The sequence below is a fragment of the Puntigrus tetrazona genome, chromosome 3, assembly GCF_018831695.1.
Source record: "Puntigrus tetrazona isolate hp1 chromosome 3, ASM1883169v1, whole genome shotgun sequence".
Classification (NCBI taxonomy): Eukaryota; Metazoa; Chordata; class Actinopteri; order Cypriniformes; family Cyprinidae; genus Puntigrus; species Puntigrus tetrazona.
The window spans coordinates 18,574,667-18,583,694 of NC_056701.1; the positions used below are offsets into that span (position 1 = coordinate 18,574,667).

At 39.6% G+C, this 9,028-nt stretch overlaps 1 long non-coding RNA gene across 1 annotated transcript; it reads left to right on the forward strand.

Annotated features, from left to right (window-relative positions):
* Window positions 1-20: 20 nt before the first annotated feature.
* On the forward strand, window positions 21-5,038 carry LOC122341661. The gene is made up of 3 exons (XR_006250480.1): window positions 21-154; window positions 1,363-1,476; window positions 4,883-5,038. It is a non-coding gene; the product is annotated as an uncharacterized LOC122341661 (long non-coding RNA).
* Window positions 5,039-9,028: the final 3,990 nt, after the last annotated feature.

Sequence of the window (9,028 nt, forward strand, 5' to 3'; positions counted from 1 at the left end):
CTCACACAGGAAACATCTTCCCAGCGCCTGTCCAGTCACAGAGGTCCTCCACCAAGAGATCCAGCAGCACTTTCGACATACAGCAGGCGGAGAAGACACAAACAAACCCACTGTGCCACCTAAACCATCTTGCATCAGCACATCCACAGCCAAGGTTCAACCTAACCTTCAGTATCTTCTTCAGCCCTGGTCTTTCTGTCTTTTCCACCTTTTCCATGTTTTGGTCTCTCTTCTGCTGGGTTGCTCATCTAGATCAGTTTGTTCTCTTTTGTAAATGCTTTGATAAATTGTTTGCCTCCAGCCTCTGTAGAAATACATATTGTATCTTTCTTTGACAATAAATTCTCTTGTTTCATTCTCTTCTTTATTAGCCCACTCTTTTTCTCTTCTTAAAATTACTTTGCAATTTGATTACCTTCCCTTGTCTTATTTTCCTCTGGTACATAGGACATTATATGGGGTTTTCTCGTAAAAAAAGATAAAGCCCAGGGAAGCTCTTCAGTAACTAATCAAGTGATTTTGTTGTGTAATTTATGCGAGTATTGTCTCCACCCGCATTTGTCTTTCGTCTTCAGAGAGTAGTTGTCCAGGATAAACCGCTTCTGAAGCAGTGATCCACCAGACGTCATGTGTATTACTCAGCTCCGCTGAGAACAGGGCTGATCTCTGTGAGTGACAGCAGGGAAGGATTTGGATGAAGTCACTTGTGTTTTCCACTGTGTTGTTTTCAGCCCACACATTTGTATACAAGCCAACATTGCATCATCCCTCCTAACTGGTGTGTTGGAGCCCCCTTGCTCTAGGTCGTTGCACACTTTTCTCGTAGGACAGATGGAGCCTGGCAACCACAAGTCCACCTGATTGCAAGCATTAGATCCTCTTACAGAGCCTCTCGTTCAGTGAGGTGCTCATTTGCATTAAACACACAGCTAATGGGCCTCCTTGAAGCTTTACAAAAAATGGCTGTTGGCTGTTAGTGAGTCTAGTCTTCGCTCTAGTGCTTGATCTTGTGTAGGTAACATATCCAGAGAGAGACAAGACTACAGAAAGCGTTCATTATTTTGTATTGCATAGAGAGCTTTTGTCATTTTCTTGCAGAAGCGTATAATTTATATTTTCTGAATTTAATACAAGAAATTATAGGTAATGTGTGTCTGTGTGTGTGAGAATGAATGAGAGGATTGTGCTGAGATGCATGTGTTCTATTAAAAACACATCACCCTCCTGCCTGTCTTGCCTGTCTTCTCCTCCAGCACTTCCTTTGACTGTTGGTGATGGCAAATACACAGTTGGAAATTGGTTGAAAAATATTACCAAATATAATACACAGATTCATCTCCTCCTCTCTCTCATTCTTCTCAGACTGGCGGTGGAAAAGCATTGTCTCGCCTCAAGCACCTACAGCAGAGCGGATCAGAAAAGAGCAAAACAAGCAAACAGAGAGAGGACTTCCTTAGAAACCAGGGTCAGCAGCAGGTATGATCTGTCGTTATGTCTGTCTGTTGTCCTGTATATCAGTTCTTCTATCATTTATTGTTCTACCTATCTATCTATCTATCTATCTATCTATCTATCTATCGTCTACAGTTATGCTTATAAATGTGCATAAGTTTACATACCCCATGCAGTGCAAGCACAATGTCAATAATTCTAACAAAATAAGAGGGATCATGAAAATTGGATGGTATTCTTTATTAAAGACTGACCTGAATAAGCTCTTTTAATTAACAGATGTTTCTATTTACACTCCACAAAATTTACTAATAGAATAGATTTGGATGATCAGAGTAAATTGCATTTATTTTGTGCTGTGCTAAATGAAAAAACAATTTACATAAAAGTTTACACATCAACCTGTTAAAAAATGTTATTCCTCTGGCTCTTTTTTATTTTAAAGTAATGGAAATTTTCATGACCCCTCTTATTTTATCGTATTTGCATAACTATTATTAACATGTTTGCATGTTCTGCAAAGGGTATGCAAATGTCTATTTCAGATCTATTCAAATATATCTAGGCCTAATCTTAGTTTTGGTTTATTGTTAGTGTAGCCTTAAAATTAAACTTGGTCTTAGTCTTGTATTTTGTCTAGTTGATTTTAGGCTTAGTCTGGTCCCAGTTTAATCTTAGTCTTGTAGTCTTGGTCTCTTTTTGGTTTGTTTTTTGTTTGCATGGAACATGGTTTTAGACTTTTTCTTAGCTTTACAGTTGCGTAAGCTTCTATGAACTTTTAAAATGGTTTGCTGAAAGCTTAGAAGATCATTTTCTACTTGAAACCAATTCATAATGTCTGTCTGAGTCAAATTCCACAGCTCAGACTATTGCCGAGAGCCTTAGGAGACGTGTGTGTATATGCGTGTGTTTGTCTGTGCGTGTCAGTCACAAGTGAAGTGAGGCTGGGAGAGAACTTTCTAGCAGTGACGCTTTGAAAAACTGAATTGGAGCGTCAATCGTGGAACATTTGGGACTCTAAAGTGCACTTAAAACCCTCCAACAGAACAAAGAAACCAGAGACAGGTGGGTCTCAGGAGAAGGGGGAGAGAGAAAGCATGAAGCCAGAGACTAGGGATATGTGAGCTCTACAACATAAGCGAAGTGAATGAGACAGGTGCAGAAAACAGGGGAGGGTTTGAAAGATGGATTAGAGGGAGAAAAAGACGCACACACACACACGGACAGCTATGGGCCTGTGTGCTGTAGGTAAGAAGAAGATAGATATTCTGGTGCTCTGTAAATCTCCTCACTCTGTGTTTAATAAATCTGGCCCCTGTTCAACAGGCCATGAATATTAGAAAAGAATCTAATCTTTTATGGGGAAGGAAGAGAGAAGCAGATATTGGCGAGAGAGCGAGCAAGATCAGAGGGTTCATTGCAACTATAATTACAGGAGAGCATATTTGCTGTTATAGGCACTCCTGCTAAGCTGGATATGATCAGGATTTAGTCTTGTCAGTGTAACAGCTAATTATTCCCTTTGAAATGGACTGCGTATATCTCCTTTTTGTCTTAACCCTCTTAGCAGCAAATGGATACAAACATTTATGCACACTCATCTTTTCATCCAGACTCTCATCATTTCATTGAGACTTTTTTGCGCTTGCTGTGCCTTTCACTGTAAGCTTCATCCATTTGATTTAGTTTTAAAGTCGTCTCTCAAAAGACTTCATCTTTGAGCTTCATCCTTGCTCACCCTGACTGCTTCAAGTAAATTAGCACATCACTGCTCTCTTTTGGACTGGTTCACTTGCTATTTCTGACCTTCTGTATTTATTGGACTAATTGCAAATGATATGTACACCACCTTTCAAATGTTTGGGTTTTTAATAAGTCTCTTACTTATTTAACAAAGTCTGCATTTATTTGATCTAAAATACAACACAGTATATTGCATTTTAAAAATAAGTTTTTTATATATTATATCTGTAGATTTATAGAAACTGTGATGCGTTTTTCAGGGTTCTTTGAATAGAAAGGTCAAAATAACATTTATTTTAAACTGAAATTTCTTTGTGACATCATACATGTTTTTCATCTATCATGCTATCATGTTTGACTGTCACATGCATCTTCCTCGCTAAATGAAAATATTAATTTCTTCCCAAAGAAAAGAAAACTTAACTAACCCCCAACTTTTGAATAGTATTGTACAATTCTTTTTTTTTTTCTGGTTACACTATTAACAAGTTGCTTATTAGCATACCAATTATTAACGTTGTGGATGTTTATTATCACTTTTAAAGCACATGTTCTGCAAGACCACATTCTACATGCCTAATCCTACCCAATATCTTAATAACTAACATCTAATAACTATTAATAAACAGCAAATTAGGAGTATACTGAAAAATAAAAAGTATGCTATTGGTTTGTTAATAGCGAGAATTGGACTTTAAAATAAAGTGTGACCTCATTTCCCAAAAAACTCTAGCTGTTAAAACTTTTATGCTGTCTTGCAGACAAAATTGGTTTTCTCAAATTGTGTGTATATGTGTTCACATATTTTGTTAATGTATCTTTTTATCTTTATCTTAAATTGTTTGTGTACCACCTTAGTGCCCATTCTCATTTCACATATGACTTCTTTGAACAGCTTTGTGTCTATTCTCAATTACATGAGCTTGTGGCACATAAATTTTAAAAGGGCAGAGAAAGTAAGTGGGAAATGGCCAAAAGGGAAATGTATTCCTTATGACTGTGCAAAAGCAGTAGCTATTTTAATCTCCATCATGGTTGTGTTCTCCAGGGACTTTTTGAGAAGCCTCTGTGAAAAGGACATGGGCCAGCAGGTTTGGAAAAGAGTGAGAGAAATGAAAGAGAGGGAGAAGGTTAAAGGGAAGAGAGATACGGGCGAGAGAGAGATGGAGAGTCTTTTTCTGCTCTATCAGGGTGGAATAATTGGCACTTCATGTGGAAAGACACGGGCTCTCCGGGCTCTCTCTTCGCCCTCATCGCTCTCTCCTCTTCACTCCTTGTATCCGTGCTGTCTATCCATCTCCCTCACAACTGATTAGAGTTTAAGCAGCTCTCAATGGAACTCTTTCAGCATCCTGTCACACAGGAACCGAAAGAGTGTTTGTGAGTGACTGATGGTAATAGAGACGCATATACGCTCATGTTCAATAAACCCACCAAGATCTTGCCTACTGGTCAGTTTCTCCTAGCATAATGCATTGTGGGTGTTGTATATGTACATGGATTCGCCCTCATGTGGTGAAGCTGTGTACCAGGCTAGCATCATGCATGAATGATCCTAACCTGAATAACGTTGTCCTGTGTTTGTCTTCATTTTTCCTCCCATTGTCCCCTTCCTCTCACATTTTCCTCTTCGTCACCGCAACCCTGGCCCTCATGGCAACCATTAACGTCCAACTCCTTGACCCAGTGAGCAGAAGTGAGCGACCCAAACCAACCTGACCTGACCGAAGCTTGTCCACCTCCTCCTCTGCTGTCTTCACCACCACTTCTTCATCAGCATCTCCTGACTGAAGCCCACAATCCTTCACCCAGTTCCTCCTAGTCAATCCTTTATGCTTTTAAGAAAGAAAAAAAAAACATCACACAGCTGTCAATATTCACCAGAGCCTCATTCATTCCTTTGAGAAAGAGAGAGAGAGAGATTAGAGATTAATGACGTATTAAAGCGAAACCAAACCTTAAAATCCTCCCAAAATGTTTTTATTCTGTTCTTCTCTACCTACTCCTCTGTCCTTTATCCTCCATACTTTTGCCCTCAACACCCACCCCCTCAGGCTCTGAGTCTGAACATCAGCAGAGCCAGAGCCACCGAGTCGCTCTTCGCAAGCACCAGAGCCGCAAGCTTCTCCGGCCACCTGCCCTCCAGATTGCGAAAGTACCCCCAGGAGGGGGCGCTGTCCTCCTTGACAGCCTCCTCAAACCAGGCCAAGGCGCTTCTGGCTAGCCTTTCCACATCCAGTCTCTCAGCCGAGGCACTCCTCTTGTCATCTACCTTAAGACAACACCGGTTTCTCAGAGAGCAGAACTTCAACTCCTCAAGCCTTCCCCTTCCCATCTCCAACGGCCGCTCCCCGCCTTCTCCTACTTCACCTACTTCCTCTTCTTCACCCACATCTCCCTCCGCTCTCAACTCACTGAGTCTGTCATCATTGGCCCTGAAACCCTCCGTCACCGGCAGCTTGGAGTGGAACAAGACTGAACCCAAGACAGCGACTCCAGACGATAGCAATTAAGGATGATATGGCCGGAAATTATTCATATATAGCTTAAGTAAAGGAACTTAAATGTGGCTGATCTACAAAAAAAGTTTTTTTTGGAGGCTTAGTTTTGTTTACCTTACTATCCTTACCAAGACACCTTGTGAAGAACAGTGATGGTGGCAAGGAGGCAGGTGACTTACCGCTTTCCAAAATAGGTTAACTTTTCTTCAGTTTGTGTACAGAATCAAACTGTAAACCATACCTACTCTGAGTTTCTGCCAGTTCCCCAAACTAGAGAACCAACAGATGGGCTTGGACACTCACCACCAGCCTGTTTCCAGCTCCACTGCACAGCCAGCATCACACCACCCACGGGAGGCCTGGGGAAGGACTCTTTACCCGAACCCTCATTCATTTGCCAAATCTTACATGTTGGAGATCTAGCTGAGTTCGGTAGATGTCCATCAAGTGTAAAATCAAGACTGTAAGACTATGTAAAACCAAGTAGAGTTGCAATAATCGGAAAGTGAGTACTGTAGTAGTCGGTGTTTGTTGAGACGTTTTATTGCTCATATCTATATCAACTGAAGGAATGTTTAAAAAAAAAAATAACAACAGCAAAACCTTAAATGTTGAGGCAGCATCACTTGCTCTAATGTAGATTTTTGCTATCAGTCGTACTGCTAAAGGAAAATAACTGAAATTGGTGCTAAGATTAACATTTTGATGATTATACAGTCCCTTAAAGGGATAGCTCATCTAAAAATTAATATTCTGTCATGATCTACTCCTTCGTGTGTTGTTGCGAATGCCTTGGTTTATTGTCTATGCATTCAAAGTCATTGGGGTCTAACATTGCTTCAGACCCCACTGACTTTAATTGTGTGGACAAAAGCACCTTCAAAATATCTTCTTTTGTGTTCTACAGAAAAAAGTGATTCATGCAGAATTTTCATTTTGCAAAGAACTATCCCTTTGATATACATACACTGCCTAAGAGTCTATTTTTGTTCTCATTTGCACTCAAATAGGCCTTCATACAGCCATTGTACATGTTTGCTGTAACTTAGCACAAGTTGTCATGGCAACAGAGGAATTGTGGGAAACGTGGAGGGCTTCCTGCTTTTCATTATTAGTTATGGGATGGTGTCGTTAGGCTTTTGTTTTCTTAAGTTCTTAACATTCACAGTTTTTATACATAAGGATATAGGAAACTCCTCTGTTCTTGTCATTAAAGAAGCACAAGAAGCTAGAGAAAGTACAATAATCTGACAATCATCAAAAATTCGGCACAAGCTGTCTTAACCTTTGGGCCTCGCAGATTGTGAAACCCAATTCCAATTTAAAAGAACAAACAGATGGTTAGGTTCACCATGTAGGGGTTGCACAAGTAAGAAGAAGGTTAATTCCACAGCACGTATGCCAGTGGACGTGATCCATCGAGTGGAAGACATCTGTGCGCTAGAGCATTCCAACTCATCCTTTCTCCTAATGAGCCAGTCAAATTCTCCGCTTATATTTCTATCAAACCACACACACTTAGATTCACTATCATTTTTAGAAAGTAATTGTGTGCCAGTTTATGATTACCTAGAATGGTGATACAAATATGAATATTACATGCGATCTTTGGTTTCATTGCTCTCCACAGTCATAACACTAAAATGCAAGAGCATCCTTTTTTAGGTCACTGAGGCTCTGGTTCTGCCCATTCCTTTTTTTTCCCATTCCAGTCCTCATGACATTCAAATGCACACACACACTTACAGCAAAAGATTTTTTTTCTTCTCGCAAGGGTATTCCTATGTTGTGAATTTGTCAATGTGACAACCTGCAGGTTTCCTCATGTGCCCAGAGAATTTAAATGTGTAAAGGGGAGTGAATAGAGCAAGAGGGGAGATTTTTCCAGCTTTCTGATGAAACAAATGTGTGAAATTGATTACTTGTGGTGCGGGGTTTAAAATAATGGCTTAAGCACTAGGTTGACGTCGAGAGGAAACGGACAGAGGGGAGATTAGTGGTTTTACTCCGTGTGTCGCAGCCAAATCGGACTGTAATTCATGTCCGAAATGTACAAAGATTCACGTGGGAGGTGCTGTGAGAGGCAAAAAGGTCAAGATTAGGCTGTTACATGCATGGAAACGCCTGTATTCAAGCAATGTTATTTGAGTTTAATATATGTGAATGAAAGAGGAAACAAAGCTTTATTTGCAATTCATGCCTGGATCTGCTAGTAACACAAAAAGTTGAGCAGTGGCTTTAAATTATTAAAACTTGATTTATACTCTTGATTTATTTTTTTAGACTGGAAATTTCACAGCAAGCATCAAATTCACAGCTCGGTCTATTTAAGGACCCAGACCGAACAAACTAGCAAATGAGACAAATTTAGCAATTGGTGTTGTAGTAAGCTCTCTCAAACGTTCGAAGCGTTACACTTGTGGCTACGGTTTCACATAAACGAGAAGCGGGTTTCGTGCATGGATGGAGATGGTAAGAATCTACAGCACTTCCTGTCAGGAAGTACACTTCATCCTCTCAGTAAAGCCACTGGTAGAAATTTGTGAGCTAAGAAAAGACTTTCTTGACCCCCTCAGAGACTGCGATGGATAAATGTAGAAAGGTGGTGAAATCTCCCTTTTAAAGTAGAGTCTTTCTCTCTCAAAACGTGGTATGATAACAGCTCAGACATGGTATATAAATACATCTTTGAAGTTAGTCATTTATTTTTCACTCAACACGGTTGGTTAAAAAAAATGTATGATGCAAGATTTGCGTTTGTATATTTTTTGTTTGTTGATTTTATATTAACTGAGATTTATTTGTACATATTTTGGTTTTTGTAATCTTGAGGAAATATATAGCACACTAGAAAATTATTTATTCATAAGAGAAGTGTTTTGTATATTGAGTTGAAAATATTACACTGTACAGCCCGGTTCATGTATAAAGTATAGCTGCATCTAACCACAGGTTGATATTTTGTTAATTTTCTGAGTTGTTTTAAGTGTTGGGTGAATCTGAAAAAGCCTTTATCCAGCCAGCCATTCAAAAGAATATAATTAATGCGATCCGAGTGAAATCGGGTTCTTTGCTGATACGTATGAAGCTCTAATCTGTATTGTGACCTTAGAATGTCATTTGCTAACTCTTAATTTGTTTGCTTTGAGTGAAATGAACAATGTGGATATAATGGAAAATGTAAATGAACTTTTACGGCCCTCTTCTGCCCTCTAGTGGTAGGGAGTAAGTCTGCAATTTCATTTCACTACTGAATAATAACAGATGTTTAAACTGTCAATGTACAAATGCCTTGGTCAAGGAAACAGTTGCACAAGTGTTTCTGCCACATT